We start from the raw sequence: 22832 nt of genomic DNA on the forward strand, positions 1-22832 counted from the left end.
TTAAATATTACTATCGACAACTATCGAAATAAATTTTTATTCATTTGATCTGATTTTATAATTAAAAAATTTAAATTTGATCTGATTCAAATTTTTTTATTTTTTATATTCATACTCGATTTGATATTATATAAATTATATCTTATTTGATTCGACTCGAAATTAATAAATTATTATTTTTTAAATATAAAATATATAAATATATAATTATATAAATATATATAAATAAAATTAAAAAATATAATTTTTATATAATATTAAATTGGATCAAATTAACTCGAATTCGATTTGACTCAAAATTTGATTTAAAAAAAAAATTATCTCATGATGCTAAGTCAAATTAAAATTGATTGGATCATATTGATCTGTCAACTTTAATCTTAATTTATCTTTCAATTCATACACGTAATATTTTATTAATGAGGATTTATTTATTTATTTATTTTAGTACGATTAAAGATATTTTTATATTTATTTGAATTTAATTTTTTTTCATAGATTTTAAAAATTTATTTCTCAACATGGATAAGATTGTTTTATCTTATTAACCGAGTTAATCACTTATGAGGTATAAATAATTATTTAAATTATACAAAAAATAAAAATTTGAATGTACTGATTCGTTATATAGAAATAGATAAAATTTTAAATGCACCATAAGGAAGTGCGCATTTAAGATAACTGAAGAGAAAATTAAATCTAAACAAAATTTGATATGTAAAAAAAAAAAAAAAAATAAACTTAAAATTTTTAAGTTATAAAATTAATAGATTCTATTTTGAACAATGACTAAAAGATAATAAAAATTAGCTTTAAAAAAATAGTAAAAATTACAGTTTAAGTATATAGGCTTTACAGGAATAAAAGAAAGAAAGAATTTATAGACAGAGGGTCTTCTCGTATGTGATAAGGCTCACCTTTTCTAGATGTTTCTGTCTTTCATTTGTTTTGGGGGTTCAATGATATAGTATTACTTTGTCTCTGATAGGAAAAACTTAATGTTGGTTAATAAAAGAAATAGGGAATTAAAAGAAGTGTTTTTGCATGTTCAGTTGCATAATGCTCACTCAGGACTGTGCTTTATGAATACAATAAAATGAAAGTGGCTCTTGAATTTGGATGCAGATTGAGCTATTAGTAATCGCCAAACAAGGACATATATTTATTTGAAAATACAGTAGGACAGATAAACAAAATATAGTACAAAATGAAAAAAAATTTAATACCAAGTATACATATAGATTATAGCATCTTTCTCAAACAGTAAATTCGTAAAACCAACAAGAAGTTAAAAGTCACTATGAAACTCCATATAACTTGATAAGAACTTCTGCGATTAGTGTAAAAATCACACAGGAACAGTTCTAGCAGGACCAGTTTGTAGTTCTGTGTCACCACCTTCATCCTCATTCTCACCTGTTAACTCTTCAAGTGATTTACCCTTTGATTCAGGCACCAAGAGAGTAAATAGCATTCCAAAGAAATTGATGACCCCAAGCATAATAAGCGAGTATCTGACTCCAATGCCTGGTGGGTAGCCTGCATCTGTCTTCTTTGGATCTCTGTTTTGAGCAGCATATAAGAACCCAAATGCACCCACAATTGCACCAGCTTTCCCAGCTGCAGCTGATATACCATGACAGGTTGACCTTAGTCTTGCGGGAAAGATCTCAGCTGGCACAACAAATGTTGTAGCATTGGGTCCAAAATTGGCAAAGAAGAAGGTTAGGGAGTACATTATTACAAAACCAATTCTGTTGGGTTTCAAGGTCCAGTGATGGTATGGTATGGCAAGAGCAAACATGAAAACTGTCATGAAGAAGAAACCCATCAATTGAATAGCAAATCTTCCGATGACATCAATGAAAGCCACCGTGAACCAATACCCTGGAACCGTACTGCATAGGGCTATTAATGTTTGTGCTCTTGCAATCTTGTAGACCTCATGCATCGCATTCATTTTTTCGGCTGGGGGAATCCATCCAATTGCACTGAAGATGTCCTTTTGGAATAGATTTTGGCTGTAAAATGCAATGTCCAACAAGAACCAAGTGGAAGTAGTTCCAAGCAAATGAAGTCCATGGCGCTTCAAGAATTCCCTAGAGAACAAGCCAAAGGAATTTGATTGACTTACTACCAACTTTATAACCTTATCTTCTTCTGCTTGAAGATCCACATTCAATACTTTTGACATGTCTGCTGCAGCCTGTTTTGCGTTCTTGGCAATAAGGGCTGTGTATCGAGCAGTTTCCGGCATCTTCATTCGCCAATAGTAAGTAAGAGCAGCAGGGAATGCACCAAACATCAAAATTATACGCCAAACATAGTCAGCTTGAGGCACTGTTGAGGCTGCTGCATTGGCTGAGTAGGCAGGCGCCTTGAATACATGATCAAAGGAAGAAGAGACAATAAGAGCCACAATTCCACCACCCAAAATCCCAAACCCTTGCATTGCAAAAACTGCAGCGATAAATGCTCCACGAGTCTTTTTGTTAGCATATTCAGACATAATTGTGGCTGAAAGAGGATAGTCACCACCAATACCAAAACCAAGCCAGAACCTGAAGAAACAAAGGGTAGCCATAACACCCTTTGGACTGCTTCCAAATGACAGCCCTGAGGCAATAGAGCACACAACCATGAGCAGCAAAGTTATACCATAGACCTTTTTCCGGCCCAATTTGTCACCAAGCCACCCAAAAAACAGTTGGCCAGATAAAGTGCCAACAAAAGCGACACCATTGACAGCAGCTGCTACTCCTGGAGGTAATGTGCCTGGCTTTGGTGCATGATCACGATGGTAGTATATACGGCCTAGTAATTTGGTGACTAAGGAGATGCAAAACAGATCGTAAGCATCAGTGAAAAACCCCATCCCTGCAATAACAATTGCAGTGAAATGATACCATTGTGTCTTGGCTGCATCGAGGGCATTAAGCACTCCTAACTGTTCTCTAGCCATGGCTGGATATTCCAAATTACAGTATCAAACTCCCTCCACAATACTGCAAGAAGAACAATTGGGATATTAACTGAAATTGATAATGGATGGAAATCATAAATTATATCTAAAATCGATTCTCCATGAAAAAAAACAGAATCCAATTGACAGAGAATCTTTTTGGATCTCCTTTTAAAATGTGCTGATTCCATGGGCAATCATTCAATTCACCCCACAGCCTATTGTACCTAGTTATAGCCCATTACAGGAGAAAACATGTTGGAATTCCTGTTTTTACTTCTGCTATGCAGAGTTTTACAAGTTTCACAAATTTTATCTCGATAACTAAAACATTTTTACTGTACCAAAGGAGAAATTACATGGTAGTACTATATTATTTCAGATCACCAAACCCATGGAATTTTTTTTGGCCAATAAACTCATGGAATTTATTGTTTAAAAACCTTACTTGTTTATTTTTGACTTGATTAATACATGGGAAGAAGGGTGGGTGAACTAAACCCCACATCGGTGCTAAAAAACTAGTATTACCCAATAATAATAATCTTCTAACCAAAAATTTTTAGTCAACGAGTCTTCAAATATCACTATCTATTCCAGGCCAAGACAGCTTGATGAAAAAAATTGCTATTAGGACTAACTCCGAAAATGACTAAATGAATAACAAATTTGAGAAGAGAATGATGAAATCATGACTCATGAGGTCTTATTGGGCCGCTTTGCAATTCCAGAAGATCAATGAATTTGGGGTAAAAAATTTTGAAATCTTAAGACCCAGTTCCCAATTTTCTTCTCATGTGTGTACTGTTGCATGCTCATGAACTGAACCACTATGCAAAACCAGACAGCCTCACCCACCCCCACCCACCCCCACCGACCTTCACCCAAACCACATAAGAAGAAACAAAAATGGGAAACCCTCCTTTTCCTTGAACTTCTTACCAGGGAAAAATAAGCAAATTCAACCATAGTAATAAGAAGGGCCTTCGCAACCAGAGCTTAATTACCAGGAAATCCTCGAATTCTTGTATTAATCTCAATGCCATAAAAATCAAAGAAAAAAAAGTAGTTGCAGAAAGCCAGAAACAAAATTTTCTTTTCTCCTTGTGCTATACCATCTATTTGGAGTTTTGGACACAAAACAACAGTAGAGATGGAAAAGAGTTAAACATAAAAGCGTAAATCAAACTCAAGAAAAGGCTCCTACTAAGTTAAAAGTGTAAATCATAATAATAATAACAAAAGGGAAAATGGAGGCAGCAAGTTAAAGTGAGGGAGTTCTGTGTTAGTATGTTGCCTTTTCTGGAATTCCTGCCCTACCACCATCAGTTCGTGCTAATTCCAGTTCCTAAAGTGGTCCTGGAATATGTCGAACAGAAACTAGCACAAGCTGAGCAAGTTCCAAAAACCCAGGAACTGGGAGCTCTTTTTCATGTCAGAATCAATTTTATTATTATTAAAATTAAGAAAAAGTTTCCAGCTTCATGACCAGACATGACTAACCTGTTTCTTCAACGGTAATGCTCTGGAGGAAGAGAAGCTGTGAGATGAAGAGAAGCTGTGAGATGAAGAAGTAAATTTGGTGAATGAATAAAACTAGGAACTGGCCAGTTTTATGAATGTGAAAGAATTCACATGTAAGGAATCCAATGGGATATACTCTATATATATATTTTTTTCAAGTCAACTCGTTTGCAAGTCTTCCTTCTTTTCCGTTGTCGTTGTCAACATTAACTCTCTCCTTCACTTTTTTTGCTTGGATATTTCCTCTCCATTATTGATCAACCATCTCTAATGAAAGATGCCAATTTATTACAGACGGTGATGCCATGTACATGGGGTTGGATTGATTTCTGCAATTATCTTTTAAAATATAAATTTAAATATTTATAATTTTTTTAATCTTTGTACTATGATTTCTTTAATAAAAAAATTATTTGTCATATATCTATAATCCACCATATATCAATCAGAACATGGAATTAGGAATTTATATTGCATGATTAATATTTGGTAATAGGACATGTCCCCATGGATGAAGCATATAGACATCTCTTTTGGAGAAAGTAAAAACCCACAATTACTGATTACAAACTAACATTTCTATACATAAAGTGAATGCCATATGTGGTGCAAATTAATTTACAATATTATCTCAATATTTTTTTTTTTGGATTATTACATGAACTCAATTATAATTGTTCGCTTGGATAAAGGCTGTGGTCCCGAATCCCAACCTTTTCTACAATGAAGTTTAAAAATAGTGTTACGTATGCATACAAAAAAGTGAGAAAATAATTAAGAAATTACTGTCTCTCAATACCAATTATTCATTTGCTTCCTTATTTTATCCTATTTTTAGAATATGGAGTCGTTGAGAAATAAGAAATTACCGTCTCTCAGTGTCAATTGTTCTCTGGCATCCTTATTTTATCCTATTTTGGGAATATGGAGCAGTTGAGAACACTTCTGGATGATTAATAGTACACTAAATGTACAAGCTATCGTTGCTACTTACTATTTTAATAATGGGATCGAAGATTATGTAGAAGAATCGAAAATCGGTTCGATAGGGTCAGACATTATAATCTACTAGTCCCATAAAAGGAGTGATTTTATTATTGAGAATTCAATTTGATATTAAATACGTATCGAAATCATGTGCTTAGCTTGATACTAAATTAATAAATGTTTAAGAGACCAATAGTTATAATTTCAATACTTATAAATAATTTTTTTGAAAGATTTAACATTAAAGTAAATAATATATACTTTTAAGAATATATGTAATTGTAAACGAGAGAATGACTTTCCTATTGAGATTTATGTGTAATTTATTTTTATAATTCAAAGCTTTCATAATGCTTTCTTTTTATTTTTGCATGTTATAGAACTGATGGGTGATGAAAAGAATCATGTTCTTGGTCGTGCTGTTGGCATATAAATAAAAGTGTGATTAATTAAAGGCAAACGGATCCATTTTTATTTTTTGAAGGCAAAGAAAAGTAAACTGATTGCCATTTTCTTGAATCAATATCACACCAAAAAAGAAATTAAGAGTCACTTGCATATATGTGAAACAACCCCTTCTGTTTTTCTCCAGGAAAAGACTTGAGGCTACATTCCATTCCCACTACAACTGGATCCTTGCCAAACATGAAAATCAACCAAACAATGTTATTTTAAGTCTTAATTTGACGACACCCGAACATTTAACATAGTTGATTAACGTATGGTTTCTTATTCAAAGAGTAGCCACAATATATTAGACATCTCCTTAGCCTTTTATTTTACAAACAAATCATATTAGATATTAAAAGTTAAATATTTTACAAACAAATCATATGAGTGTTAGCAGATACATAAAAAGCTTATTTTATATATATATATATATATATATATGAACATAATTTTATAAAAAATCCATAAAGGTGCTCCTTTGTTTTATATTTTTAATTATTAATAAAAATAATTTTAATTTTTAATAATTACCATCAAAAAGAAAATGTCAAAATGGAGGTATCAAATTAATGAATTAATCAATTAATAATTTGGCACCAAAAATTGACGAGTGAGAACGTACGGAATATTTACTGCATTGGGCATTTTCGAAGATATGTAAAGAATATAAATCATAAATTCCTTAACCATTTATATTTATATATAATAATTTTTTGTAAGGTAATACACGACATTGTCAATATGATCCTAGTAAAATCCAAAAGCAAAATTGATGGTTTTTTTTTTTTTTAATTATGGCCAATCTTTGGGGAAAGGATAATGCTACTTTTTACAAAACAATTATAGCTTGTGTCACTCTTATCCTAATTGTATTCATATACGATTTAAACGTACACGTTTTCATTCAATTTTGTTTGGAAAATAACAATGCTTAAAATGAGTTTTATTGGTTTGTCTTTTTTATTTAAAATTTTGCCAAACAATATCTAATTTATTATTAATTAAATTTTCAATGAGAATTTGGTTGAATGTCAAGAAAGAGATTTTAAAATTTTAAGGTCTTAGGTTTAAATCTTATTTAATTGTTAAATTATGTTATAATTTGTTAATTGATTATTTAGTAATCATAATTTGATTATAATGTAATAATTTATTATTCAATTTATTATAATTATAATTATAATATAAAAAAATTAATTAAATTTACCCATGACATGTTAATTCAATAATAATAGAAACGATTTTAGAATTGAAAATTTTATATTCAAAATTTAATTATTATAACTTAAAGTATAAGAAAATTAATTAAATTCGGCTGATTTCACTTTTTATGTTTACCCCATTAGTCCCAATCCCACTCAAATCATGAATGTTGTGACAAGAAATAGATACAGTTGTCATTCTTCCATACCAATTTCTTGGAAACTCACTTGGAAAATAATTTCATAATCAATATTTCCTAATTATTAATATTTATTTTATATTATGTATTCCGATATTTGTATTTTTATTTTGAAATAAAGACAGCTACACTTGTCTTTCCATTAAGAAACAAAAATTTTAAACCAAGTTGTCACCAAGTCTAGATGACAATTAAGCGTGTATTAGGATGCTGCCCAGTCGCGTTAAGACAAAAGGGTTCAACGTCTCAACGAAGAGTCTTGTACAGTGGACAACCCGTGTGAATTACTGTCTCACTTGCAAGAAAAAAAATGAAAAATAAAGGGTAAGATCCTGATGTATAGCTGATGTACTTGGAATGGTAGATCACGTTTATGATTATTTTTAAATTGAGTGTAATTTTTTCACTTTATGTTTTTAATTTTATTAAAATATTATGTAAAAAAATTTAAAATTACGATTTAACATACTTTTTTTTATTTTTTATATAACCGACTTTAAATTTATAAAATATAAAATTTAATTTATTAATTTTGTTTATTAAAATATTATGCAAAATATTTAGCGGTACAACTATATGGACAACTATTTCAAGTAAATTTCTACACGGATGAAATTATTTGTTTGGTTCGTGAGTCAAGTTTGACTCGATGGAGTATTAGGTAAGAATTTTTTAGTTTAGAATTCGAAATATTAAATTATTAAAAAATATTTTGTTAATTTAATTTGATTTAAAAATTATAATATTAATATTTTCATAGTTTTTTAAATTTTAATATATTTTTAAAAAATTAAGGATTGTGTCCAATAGACCGGATTGATTCTAGTCTATGAACGCCTCTAATTCTACGTACGCGTAAAGGCGTCATATTCCATTTGTCCTCTCATTGAAAAAAAAAAAAGAAAACCAAATCAAAGACAGGGAAATGTCATGCAGTCAAGGTAGAACCTACATGGAAATTTCTTTAATTCCTTATGAAAAGAACTTTGTTAAAGAAATATGGAAAATTTTTTTTTTTTTTCTAAATGGGAACAAATCTTCTCACGTTCATTTATTTCATGCATGGCCCATTCCGAAAACAAATGTAATTGTGTAGTTTCTTTTGTCTATTAATTTATTATCCCGTCCAACCTGATTTTGCAGGAGTTGGAAAATTTCAACACGCATTACTAACTCTATAGTCAACCGATGTAAATCCTTTATATAAATGCCGTAGATATAAGGATGAACAGAGCTTTGCTTATAGCGTGCCATGTACCGCAATTTTATTGGCTTTTTTTGCATTTTTGTATTTTTATTTTTTAATTAATAATTTTTTTTAAAAATTATTATAATATTTTTTTTATCGTAATTATAAAAATATCATCTTAGTATAATTATAAAAATACTTTTCATATTATAATTGGTTATAATTAGTATAATATAATTTATAACAATGTACAGATCTGTGAATTAGATTACAAGATGTAAAAATTTAAAAATTGAAAAAAACAAAGAGTTATCATTAATATTTTTGTTAGATATGATTAGTCATTTAAAATGATTATCTTTTTAATAAAATAAAAATTGAATTTAAAGTTTATCAAAAATATATTTGGTTTTTAAAAATAGAGTTGGATTTAAGAGTATAGTTATGCGTAAAAAAAGATTAATACTCTCATAACATCTATTTAAAAATGATATTAATTAATCATGTGTTATTTTTTGGTTACTACAAGAAAATGAAAGATTAGTGACGGTTTTATAACGATTTTGTAGTGGTGTTTGACTTAAAAATACTGCTAACTTTTGTGTTTTTATAAAACTTAAGGTTACTTTTTTTTTTTAAAAATGCCACTAAATATTCAAATGGTGATGTTTGTATTTATAAACACTATTAAAGACAAATTAACGGCGTTTATCGACTAAAACACCTTGAATAATCTTTTTTAAAAAATTGGAATGATTATTGAAGGTGTCTTTTTGCAGAAAACGCCTTAAATAATTCCTTCATAAAAAATAGATAAGGAATTATTGAAGGCTTTTCAGGCAAAAAACGCCTTAAATAATCTGCTCATAAAAAATAAAAGTGATTATTGAATGTGTTTTCTGTCAGAAACGCCTTCAATAATTCCCTTACAAAATTGTAGAGGATTATTGAAGGTATTTTTTGTCAAAAACGCCTTTAATAAATCTCCTTATCAATAAATCTACCAAAAATAGAGTAGTACTGACGGTTAGAGCATATGATCTTTAATCATAAGGTTGTAGGTTTGATCCCTCCCTTCAGCATTTTTTAAATTTTTCAAGGGATTATTGAAGGCATTATGATTAACAATCGTATACTTTAACCAACAACGCTACTCTATTTTTGGCAAAGTTATTGACAAGAAAATTTATTGAAGGCGTTTTTGACAAAAAACGCCTTTAATAAATCATTTACAATTTTTTAGTGAAATTATTTAAGGCGTTTCTAGTAAAAAATGCTGCTACTATATTTTATGAGCAAATTATTCAAGGTGTTTTTTGCTTGAAATGCCTTCAATAATCCCTTATAAAAAATTAAAGGGAATTTGAAGGCGTTTTTTTTTTTTTTGTAGAAAACGCCTTCAATAATCTCTTTTAAAAAATTAGAGGGGATTATTGAAGGTATTTTTGATCAAAAATACCTTTAATAATCTCCTTATCAAAATTGAAATGATTATTGAATGCGTTTTTTGCTAAAAACACCTTCAATAATCCCTTGTAAAAAATTTAAGAGGATTATTAAAGGCGTTTTTTGCCTGAAACACCTTTAATAATCCTTTTTGCAAATAGTGACATTTTTTTAAAGTAAACACCGCTATCGTAATAAAATAGTGTGGCTAAAATTTTTCTTCAAAATTGAAACCCCTTCTTTCTTCTCTATAATTTTCTTTTTTTCTCTAGCTTTTTTCTTGTAAGAGAGTGATGAGAAAGAAAATTCAATTCAAGAAGATTGACAACATAGCAACGAGATGGGTGACTTTCTCAAAAAGAAGATGAGGACTTTTTAAGAAAGCTCATGAGCTTTCCACTATTTGTGGTGTTGAGATAGCTCTTATAATCTTTTCAGCTGCTAGAAAGCTCTTTGAGTACTCCAGTACATGGTTGCTCTCACTTATCTCATATCTATATGTGAATGCGTTGCCTTGATTCTTGTTTTATCTCTACTGGTTTGATATAGAAATCTTTGCCTGTTGTTTGATTTAATGTGTTAAATGTGCTTGGGTGAGTGTGAGAGGAAGTGGGAAACGTAATTGTTTTGAAAGAAGATATTTCGAATCAAGAGAATTGTATAAAAGTATAAATTCATGATAATGTACTTGAATCTTGTATTCTATTACAAAAAGAACTTCTTTTAATAATTTGTCAGAAGTTGAGAGGTTTTGGAGTGGGAGGCCATGGTTTCACATGAATGTCTGTATGATATTTGTTTATGCTTGTTCGTATTTTCCTAAACCTTGTTTAAGCCATATTTTATACTAATCAGCTGTCTTATAAAAAGTTTATGCTTTCCATATATCTTTGCTGGTGCAACTTAGAGCATAACACTGATATTTTACCTTTCATTTTTTTTGTCAGAACTTGATCTGCTATCATTTTCATTTTCTTTCCAACTAAATAGCTTTTAATTTCAGTTTTCTTAATTGAATCTTGTTATAATTTTAGGTTTCCTACACTCTTTTTGGATGTTCTTTAAGGTTTTCATAATGAAATTTACAAATTCTCATGATTTTCTTTTCAAATTTTGTAAAATTCATGTTGAACTCAAATCTGATTTCAAAACTGTACACCTGACCTATCTTTAGTCTTTTGATCAAAACTCAGTGAATTCTAGCTTGATTTACTTCAAAAATTTTTCCTAGATTCCTAGTTCATAAGGCTATAATCCAATAAAAATTCAGCCTCAAATTCCATCTATAAAAGTACAATTAATTCTTCAAAGTTAAGGGTGAATCCAGAAGGCAAAAATAATCCATGTATGAGAACTTGATGAATGATGATCCTTTCTCCTTCTAGGTGTTCGATTTGATTCTTTCATACCTTACATTCTTAGTTTTACATGTTTACTTGTTATTTTTTAATTTATTGCATTTATTTTCATGAATTCATTTGGTGTTTGGATAGATTTAATTGTTAATGCTCTGTTTTTCTCTATTTTGAGTATCACTCGAATTGCTAGTTCATTAAGCTGATTTTTCTCTATTTTGCTACAATTTTTTATTGTATTTTGTAGCAAACTTGATTGATGAATTGTTTCTTAGCTCATTTCAAGTTCATTTTCATTGTAAGCTTTTAGACCTAATTTTTTCTTTGATTAACTCAGTGAGTTTTGGTTGAATTTCACTTTATATTTTAGTTGTTTCTAGTTAATTCTTGTATTTTCTTGCACTTTTTGTTCTTCAAATCAGTTTTCCTTTTGGTTCCTTAATTGATCTTTTTAATTCCAGTTTATGATCACTTATTTTAGCATCAATTAGATGTAGATAAATTAATTCATGTTTGGTTACAAGTTAGTTGTTAGTTGCAGTTTTGTGTTCTTTCATTACATTGTGCGATTTTTCTTCAACTTTTTCTTTTCAAATTGATTTCTCATGATTTTTTTTATAGATATTTGAAATTTCAGCTTGTTTTGAAGAAAATTTAAAGGAACAAAAATGAAAATTCAGATTTAATATACTGGTTTTGAGATGTATTCCGTTTCAATTATATGTGTGTGTTTAGGATTGGAGTTGCATTTGTTTTGAACTAATTACTTTAAAGTTTGGGCTACTACACTTGCAATGTTAATAACTTATCTGTAGAAGAATTTCTTTTATTTAATGTATCCTAAAGTTGATATGTGTTAAGATACTCTTACTTATTTATTTGAATAAAGATCTAAATGTGGCAAAAGGGTTATTTTATCCCAAAAGTCAAGGAATTTGGGCTTTTTCCATAAATTGGTATGATTGAAAAAGGTAAAAAAAGGATGTTCTAGCTTCAAGCTTTTAATGTCAAAACAAGAAATTAAGTTAATTGTTTTAGTATGACCTATTATAAAAAATTTAGTTTCAAGATTCAATCTAATTATTTTGTCACACCTATAGATCACAGTCATCTTGCTATTAACTATTGAGTTTGGGAGTTATGTGCAACATGCCTTTTGTGTTTATATCTCTTTTAATTAGAAACTTTATTGTTGATGTCATCCCTTTGAATCTTATTCTTTTTCTGCTTTTGTATCATAAAATAGCATGGCTAGCAATATTCTACATGTGTATGCCAATTGGATATGCAGTCGGATGTGTTTATGGTGCAATAGTAAGTTTTTTTTTCTAGCTTTTTTATAGGTATTTGTTAAAATGATCTCCTTAATTCTTTCATAGTTTAAGAATAAAAGAACCATCATTATTTCAAATATGTCAAGTTTTGATACTGTCCATATTTTCGATGCTCTATGCTCTGCCCATACGTTAATCTGAGATAAGTAGCTAATAGGTTGGCAGTCATTTAAATTAGCATTTTGTATTTTGGGTGGACACCATTGTGATGCTTTACTTTGGGAGGCTTTACTTTTTTATTGGATAAAAATTAATAAATTCAATGATGGAGCCTCTTTAGAGTAGGACACTAGTCTCCATGAATACTCGTGAGGTGAGAAAATTATCTTAAATTGCTACCAAACTATTGAGTCAATTTTAAGATTAATTTTCAATATTAAATTATTTGATAAATCATAAAAATGATAAAGGCTTGGATAATTTGAAATCAAACTAGTATCATTCTTTGGATGAGTATTGTGGGGGTGCTACAACCTTCTCATGCATAACTGATTCCCGAACTTAACATCTATTTTCGTAGATTAGAATACATTTTAGGTAGCCAATCACACCTAAACAAAAAATATTTGTAGTAACTACTCTAATCTATATCTAGCGATAGGTCCACGAATCTATACGTTATAATAGAATCGATAGCTTAATAGTAAATATATGATAATATAATAGTAAATCAATAATAATTTAATTATCAATCATTGATAATTTTTTATATTTGAAGTTGTCAGAGATTGAACTTTGGTTACAAGTAGAAATGAGACTAGCACTTTCATCTTGGGAGATTAGGATAAACTTACAGTAAGCCTATTCAATAAAAAAATTTAATAAAACATTTCTAAATTTGAATGAAGCAATAATGTTATTATATAAAAAGTATATATTTTATACTAAAATGGAACCTACACTATGCCGTAGGAATAAATTATTAGATATATGATGGCAAAAATTTTATCAATGATTACTAAAATTATATGAAAAGTTATCAAAATTATATCAAGGGATTACCAAAATTTAATAAAAAATTATCAAATATGTATCAATGGTTAAAAAAATATATTATAAGTTACCAAACTAATAATTAAGATTATCAAAATTATATTAAAAGTTACCAAAATGTTATCAAAGGTTATGAAATTTTTAACTGAGGTTACCAAAATATAAAAAAAAATTGTTAAAATCAAAATTATTTAAATAATTAGCAATAATAATAATAATTATTATTATAGTATAAAAAATTATTTATAAAATTAAATTTTTAAAAATAAAAATCACACATGCATCATGCATATATCAAAAACTAGTATTTTTAAAAGGGCCTTAACCACTTAACCAAAGAATTGAGGATAAGTAAAAAACTTTGTATATTACGCAAATGCACCTAAATCGTGCTGCAAATATTTATAGGTAAGTTTGCTAGATAATTATAAGCTTACATGTATGTGAATTTTTTTTGTGAAATCAGTAAATCAATTTTGATATAACTTTAAATTAATGTTCAATGATATTCAATTGGCTATTATGATCTTAGCAATACAAAAAAAAAGTTTTTTTTGAATGACAAAACAACAATAACAATAGTCAACATTAACCTGATACCTTTTAAGAGATTACGTCCATTAACTATGAAATTCAAATTTTATCGTATGCAACTCATTCTTCTACTCATCTCCTATGTAAAAGAAAAAAAAAAATTAGAATGACGTCTGACAGGGTTAACGGCAAAGACAGACATTGATCGAGCAGAACTAGCTTGTTGTTCCGTCTCATTACCGAATTCTTTATTCTCACCGGTTAACTCGTCTAGTGATCTTCTCTTGGATTAGGGCAACCTGTTAGGCAGTATCTTTAGGAGCGAGAAAGTGCAAGCAAATGACATTCCAAGCAAATTGATAAACGCCAAGATAATGAGCGAATTCCTGACGCTTCTATGATCAGAGCGTTGGACAGCATAAAAGAATCCAAATGCACCCACTATGGCACCAGCTTTTCCTGCTGCAGCTGATATACCATGGCAGGTTGACCCTAGCCTTGCAGGGATAATCTCTGCTGGCAAAACAAATGATGTAACACTGGGTCCAAAATTTGCAAAGAAAAAGATTAGGCAGTAAAGTATTATGAAACCCTCTTTGCTCGAATTTTCGGCCCAATGATGGTAAGGTATAGCAAGAACAAACATGAAGACAGTCATGAAGAAGGAACCGATTAATTGAATCCAAATCCTCACTAAATTATCAATGAATTTCAGACTGAATAATAGCCCAGGAATAGTACCGCTAAAGTTATATATATTTGTTCCTTGGCAATCTTGTTGACTTCCTCAATTGCATTCATTCTTGCAGCTAAGGGGAACCATTCCATTGAAGTGAGGATATCATTCTGGAATAAATGTTGGCTGTAGAAGGCAATATCCAACAAGAACCAAGTGGAACTAGTTGCAAACAAGTGAAGTCCATGGCACTTCAAGAATTCCTTGGAAAACAAGCCGAATGAACCTTTTCGATTTTCTGCTAGTTTTTTAACCTTCTCTTCTTCCCACTCAATAACTAAATCAAGAGCTTTGACATGTCTGCTGCAGCCTGTTTTGCATCCCGGTCGACAAGGACAGTGTAACGAGCAGTTTCAGGGACCTTCATTCTCCAAAAGTAAAAGCAGCAGGTAAGGCCCCAAACATCAAAATTATGCGCCAAACACAGTCGGCTTGAGGCACTGTTGAATGTTTTGGATCAACAAAGTACGAGGGTGCCTTGAATGCTTGATCAAAGGCACTTGCCACAATAAGCCCCACAACTCCAGCAACCAAAAACACAACTCCTTGCATTGCAAACACAGCAGCAATAAATTTGCCACGAGTTCTTCTATTGGCATATTCAGACATAATTGTGGCTGAAAGGGTATAGACACCACCAACAGCAAAACCAAGCCAGAACCTGAAGAAACAGGGGTTGCCATAACACCCTTTGAACTGCTCCCGAAGGACAGCCCTGAAGCTAGAGAGAATACAACATGAGGATCAGAGTTATACCATAGGCCTTTTTGCGACCCAACTTATCACCAAGCCACCCAAAAATGATTTGACCAAAAAAAGTACCGCAGTTTGCGGCAGTCAAGACAGCAGTTGACACATTTCGAGGTAAGATGCCAGGCCTTCCTCCTCGTTCAACCTGGTAGTATATACGACCTGGAAGTTTGGTGACAAAGGAGATGCAGAAAAGATCATATTTCGCAGTGAACAATCCCAACCCAGTAAGCAAGAACACGTTGAAATGGTACCATTGGATCCTGGCTACATCAATTTCATTAAGCACTTTCAACTGTTGTCTAGCCATGTGGTTTGATATTGCAAATTCTGCTATTAAACTTCCTCAATTTGTCCTACATAACAACAAGCAATCACTTTGAGATATATGAATTCAGGTTATCATAATGATTAGCAGAGATTAATATTGTATTTGAAAATTTGAACAATTTTTCATTAATGAACCAAGAGAGCCCGCATATATAATCGGAGAACAAACATCGGAGAACAAACATGACGAAATCATGTTTCCCGGCTTCTGTCAATTTCTCAATTTCTGATAAAAAAGAAGCGACATGATCAAGTTCATTAGCGTAAAATTAAAAAGTTTTATGTTTTTTTTCAATCATTAATTTCGATAAATTTAAGGATAAGATTAGATTATTTTTTTCTCATTTTGACTTGTTTCTTTTATCCCTTATTAGAAAAAAGTGTGTAACTTGATCCTTTTGGCCGATAACCATGTAACCTATTAGTAGAGTATTAAGCTCTTAATTTCAATAGTTAGAATTCAAATCTTGACAACATTAAATACAAAAAAGGAAAAAATGATCCCTTCTCAAAAAAAAAAAAAAACATATTATAGCCCATTTAATTACCAATTAAGGCCATGGAATTGATCTTTCAGAAATCTTAATCTCGATTGATCATGAAAATTAATCTTTCTATTTATTCTAAAAAAGAAAAGGAAGGAAAGGGAGGAAAAGGGATAGTTAGGGGGTCGCTGAATATATGTATGTGCGTGGTGTGCGCATTGGAATTATAAACTTAAGACTTTCTCAATGTATAATAACTGAAAAGGTAGAAAATGAGAGAATAACCGGCCTGCTTGTTCTGCCACCGCTTTAGGACAATGGGAAGAGAAGAGATGGAAAGCTATGCTGGTCTAAGAGCTTAAATGATATCAATGGTTTCTATTGAATCTGGCCCCTTTTTAAGTCGATTATGGATCGAGGCTTTCAAGTAGTATTTATAATAACAAATATAATTATCACTTTTTTTTTTTTTTTTCTGTTCAGTTGTTGCTTGTCTTCTTCCCTTTGGGAATAGATACCGGGAACAATAAGCTTAGGTCTTTTTTTTTTTATTTCTTTTTTAATGTGAAGAACATTGGTAAAATCCACATGGAACATCTTTAGCATGAAAACTCACAAGGAGCTTATGTTGTATACCATAAATGCAAAATTATTGAATTTAGATATGGCTATGAAAAAACTATTTTTTGTGTATTTCAAGGAAAAGATAAATCAACAAATAGCTATTCTAGGATTAGTCAAATTGGAAATTAATGTTAAAGCTATGGTCATTCAATAACTTTCACTCGTTTAATAGATAATTTACATCTTTCCGCATTTAATATGTAATTTACTTCGAAAGTAAAATTCAAAATGCACTATATTGATTTTGAAGGATGCGTCTTTAATATTATTCTAAAAAATAAATTTATATAAAATCTGATACTACTAACCATTTATAAAAAATAATTAATTAAATAAATAAAAATTTATATTTAATTTATTATCAGTATATATAATTTATATATTATCAATAAATCAAATAATGATATGTTATTAATTAACAAATATCGACCCATAAAATATATATACAAAAAATTAATATTTTTTTAAAAAACTTATAAAAGATGATATTATTTGATTTATTTTATTAAAAAAATGACATAATCCAAAGGAGTATTAAACCTAACAAAAATTTCCAAAATACATGCTACTGTTTCCAAAAATAAACAGTTGCCCTTGTAGTTATTTTCCAAATATTCCCTAAAAGAAAAATTTGATAATATCACAAATTTATACAAGAGATACAAGCAAAGTACCCGAAAATAAAATAAGTGGTAATATTTTATATAATTTTAACTTTTAAAAACAATAAAAAAGGTAGTAAAGCTCTTTCTTCTACCTAATTAATTCTCTCTTTTTAATTTTTATTGTATTGTCTCTTACAACATATTTTGTGCCTAAGTAACGTAAATGTATATATAATACGTTTTTTTTTCCTCATTCTTGAATTTTGATCTAACAATTTAACGTTTGTCTAAATTATAAAACTAAGGAAAATATAAGAAAATTGGTCTGGAAAAGTTAACCTGCGTACTCATCATACCAAGATAATTGTCAATATTCGCTGGAGCCAGCAAGTTTCCAAGAGACTTATTTTTAAAGAAATCAAGACTACAAACATAATTATCAAAACGGCAATGCAAGTTCCAATCAGCTGCCCAAAGTCAACCTACCTAGTCGTTATTAGAAATAATGACTTAAATCTCATAGAAAATTTGTTTGAGATTTGTTTGATATTTTTTTAAGATTGGTCAGATATTACTTGATAGAGAAAAAAACTTGTAAAAGAAGAATTCTAAGAAAAAGATGATTTTTAATAGGCAAGTTTAACTTGCAGGAGAATAATTCTAAGATGAAAAAGATTCTTAATAAGTAAGTTTGCATGATTATAAATAGATGAAGTCTTTATGGGATTAGATATGAGAAAAATATGTAATAGAGTTGTAGGGTTTTATAGGTAGACACCTCATAAGACTACTAAAGATTTACGTCTTATGGGTGTGTACGTTTGTTTATGAGTAGACTAGAGGAGATTAAGAGGGTCCACATAGGTATGATATATGGGTGGATATGGGTATATGTTCGGTTATATTGAAAGGGTGCATGTTGGTATGTGTTTATTTATGTTGAGAATACTCCATAGGACTAGAGGAGATTAAGAGGGTGTATGAGTATTGATTGTTAAGTGGTTGATATGTTTTAATATATATTTGTAATTCTTTACAATTAGTAGATCTTGTTTCTCATCTATGGATGTAAGTCAGTTGGACCGAACCACGTTAAATTGTTATTTTTGTTTGATTTATTATTTGATTTTACTTTCGCTGGTGTGATTAGATTTGAGCTTGTTTGCCCAATAGTCATCTTACCATTGCAATTGTCAATATTCTCTCCAACCAACTGAATTTCCAAGAAACTCACTTGAAAAATTAAACAATGATGATTACTTCATTTTTTAAAAAAAGTTTCAGTTTGACAACTGCACCAAGTAGACGTAAAGAGTCATATTATGTTTGTTCTCTCATTCAAAAGAAAAATAAAAAAAAATAGACATAAAACTAAATTACAGATGGGGAAAGCTCATGGAGTCAAGGTAGCACCTACATAGAAATTTCTCTTATGCTTTTCAATTCCTTAGGAAAAATACTATTAAAAAAAACATGGAAAAGAAGGTTTTTTTTTTTCTTCTAAATAGAAACAAATCTTCTCAAGATTTCATCGTACATTACAAAGATAAATTTAGTTGTCTAATTTCACATTTGTCTATTAGTTTGTTATCCTTAATTTTCTCAGTCCAACCTAACTCTCTATGGGTTGGAAAATTTCAACATGCTTAGTAACACACTTTACTAACCATACAATCAATTGAAGTGAATCAAAATTCATTTTAGTAGAAACCTATCATATATTCACTCCCAAAAGAAAAGTCCTAATTATAGACACCCAATTTATCTGAGGTTCTATTTCTTTCTGTTAATTAAAATAAATAAATAAATAAAATAAAAAATAAAACGAAAAAAGAAAATCAATAATTGAGTTTGTACGAAACTATGTGTTTAGATTGGAAATGTTGAGTTAGACTTAAAATCTTAAGGAAAGGTTTAAAGAGAATCAAAATCCTTTTTGTATTAAGGTTCTTTGGATTATAACCCTATAAATACATACCCTAATTAAGTCTCAAAACACACACAGAAAAGCAAAAAAATACACATAAGTCAAGGAAAAAGCACGCAAAAGAAGCTAGAGAGTACAAAAATTTTTGGAGATTTTTTAGGTTAAAAATGAGATTTTTTTCTAAAACTTTTTCGAAAAATTTTTAGTTTTCGGTTGAATTTTTCGACAATCTTTGAAGATTATGATGATTTTTCAACAACTTTTCTAGTTTTCAAGTTCAATTTTTCAAAAACTGGAGAACTTACAGTGAACATTCAGCAAACTAACCCAAATTCCAATAAGATTTTCAAAATCCGATAAAAATTCAACTTGTGTTCATTAATTTTTTAGAAAGAGAAGGAGAGAAAAAAGAAGAAGAGAGTAAAAGGGGAAGAAGAATTTTAAGGAAAAAATAAAGTTTTGGCCTATTTATACCCAATCAAAATGATGTCGTTTTGGCGTTTAAACAACCTTAGGATCCACATGTTTCTATTTTGGCCAACCTAACTCGAAGCATTGACCCGTTTTTTGACCCATTCCAACCTTTGTCCCAAGTCGAGCCGGGCCACTTTTTGAGCTATTCAGCTTTTCTTCCTACAGTCAAGCGGAGTCGAGCCAAGTTAAGCCATACCTGTTTTGGTTTTCTTCTTAATTTTTTCTTAATTTATTTATTTTATTCGTTTGATTATTTTCAAAGTATTTTTGCATGATCAAATTTTAGGAAAAAATTACACAAAAATATAAAATATAAAACAAAAAATAAAATATTTTTTAGAATAAATAATAATTATCTAATGATGAAATTTTGATAAATTTAAATGGTAAATTTTTATAAAATTTTTAGGTGAGAAATTTTTTCTAAATTTATCCCAAATTGTGCAATAATTTAGAGAAAGTTTTAATAATAATAATTAGTATTTATTTTCAATTTAAAAAATAATTTAATAAAAATTTTAGGATTAAATATTAATTATCTAATGATGAGATTCTTAAACATTTTAAATAATAAATTTTTTAAAAAATCTCTACGTAAAAATTTCTCTAAATTTATCCCAAATGATGAAATAATTTAGATAAAATTTCAATAAAAGTAATTATATTTTTTTCAGATAAAAAATAATTGTCATATTATTTTTTCCAAAGAATAAATAAAGAATTTTTAAATAGACCCAAATGATAGAAAATTTAGAAAAAAAAATTCTAAATTGACCAAATGGTGAAAAATTTAGAAATAGAAATAAAATTAAAAATAAAAATAAATTCTAAAGATTAAATTCTTAGTAATTACAAGTGGATAATTATCTAAGAAATTTCTAGGAGAAAAGATATTTATAATTTAGCCTAAATGGTGGAATAGTTAGATGTTTTAAAAAAATCTAAAATAAAAAAAATGATTAAACCTTTTTCCAATGACGGAGCTTCTTCAAGAAAATAAATGAGATTCTTGAATACTTTTCAGGTGAGAAAATATTTTTAAAAATTCTACCAGATTGTTGAAAAAATCTTAAAAGTTATTTTCAATATTTAAACATTAAAATTTAAGACCATTAGAATCAAGAACTTAGGATAATTTAAAATAAAATGATACCATCCTTTACATAGGCTTGTGAGGGTGCTATAACATTCCCTATATGTAATTGAACTCTCGAATCCTATTCTGATTAGTAGACTAGAATCTATTCTTTTAAGGACCTTAGTCAAGCTTAGGAGCTCTTTAAAAAAATAGATTCATTAGGTGACCAATCACACTTAGAAAAAAGATTAGTAGCGACTTCTCTTGTTAAGTCTAGTTATAAACTTATGGATTTATATGTTATGATAGTTTGACGACTCCACTGGGGACAATCATAGAGAGTCAAGCCATAAAATTTTAAATTTATCCTATCTTTTGATCTAATAGTTGTAAAATGTAATAATTATGTTATTTGTTTACTAATGTTTCTCCTTTTTTTTATTTTGATTTATGGGGGGTTGAAAATTTTATGTTCCTTCACACACACTATCACATACATTTGCATTACATGAGCTTTATACTCGAGCTCTGTCCCTCTTAGGAAGGAGTAAAGTACCTACACTCTTATGGGATGATAATCTCTGCAATGCCTAGCGAAATACTCCTACTTAAATTGAATTCTTTTTGTTGGTAGCCTGTAATAGGTAAAGATTGAAATGCCTTACTAGTTTGTAATAGACAATGATGTAAGAGGTATTTGAGAATAAATATAGAGATATAGCTTCACTACTCCAAGTAGATGTGGGCAATAAATTGATCAAAGTAATCTTTTAGTTTTGAAATCCTTTTTATAGGTGTTTTTTCTTCAATGAAATAGAAAGAATACGTGGTCCTATTTCACTTTGATTTGCCAAACTTAGACAAGATTTATTGGTTAAATAAAGTGGGTTATTGTAAGAAACTTATCCAAACAATGGGACTTAGCTTGCCTCAAGTTGATGCATGTGTCAAGATAAAAAGTAAAAGTAAGGCTATTCCATCATATTTTTTACGAGACTTCATCCAGGGGTATTTGGATGATGATCAGGGGTTAGTGGCAATGGTTATAGCTTTATATGGATTGGTAATCTTTCCAAAAGTCATTAGATATGTTGATGTCACAATAATAAACTTTGTCAATCAATTAGCGTACAAAGTCAATGCAACACCATCCATTTTAGTAAAAACCAATCATTTTTTGAATTTTTGTTGCAAAAATGGTAAAAGTGGATGAAAAGTCATATTAAGTGTGAAGGAAGCTAGTTTCACAAACTATACATTCGTTTCAATATTCCAATCAAGAAATTTTATTGTAGCACATGGCTTAAAGGAAAGTCGAGAGAAGAATGGGTTTCATATTTTTGTGCATTTGATAGCCAAAGGATAATTTGAAGAGCACCTTAGATGCATCATGATATAATGTTATATAGTTATGGGAATCAACCTTGGGTTTTCTTATTGGGCCTATAGGGTGCTGTTAGTTATACCCCAACTTTGGTAAGAAGACAATCTAGATGCAAGTGGTTTATTCTAGAAACCTATAAACTTAACTAGTGAAAATTTTCTTTCACTGAAAAAAGGGTATATAGAATGATTAAAATGATAAAAAAGGCATGGATATAAACTATTAAGGTTAACCAAGGGAGGCCTACTTATGATGTCACTTCA

The 22832-nt window shown here is 29.5% G+C and overlaps 2 pseudogenes across 1 annotated transcript; both read right to left on the minus strand.

The window, feature by feature from the left end:
* Window positions 1-1138: 1138 nt before the first annotated feature.
* On the minus strand, window positions 1139-4605 carry LOC111279835 (inorganic phosphate transporter 1-4 pseudogene; annotated as a pseudogene). Its single transcript, XR_016334594.1, has 2 exons — window positions 4466-4605; window positions 1139-3005 (listed from the first exon to the last, which is right to left on the minus strand). The product of XR_016334594.1 is annotated as an inorganic phosphate transporter 1-4 pseudogene (transcript).
* On the minus strand, window positions 4288-16075 carry LOC111279337 (inorganic phosphate transporter 1-4 pseudogene; annotated as a pseudogene).
* Between the last annotated feature and the right edge of the window lie 6757 nt (window positions 16076-22832).

The sequence above is a fragment of the Durio zibethinus genome, chromosome 27, assembly GCF_047325235.1.
Source record: "Durio zibethinus cultivar Kanyao isolate XHJ-2024 chromosome 27, ASM4732523v1, whole genome shotgun sequence".
Taxonomy (NCBI): Eukaryota; Viridiplantae; Streptophyta; class Magnoliopsida; order Malvales; family Malvaceae; genus Durio; species Durio zibethinus.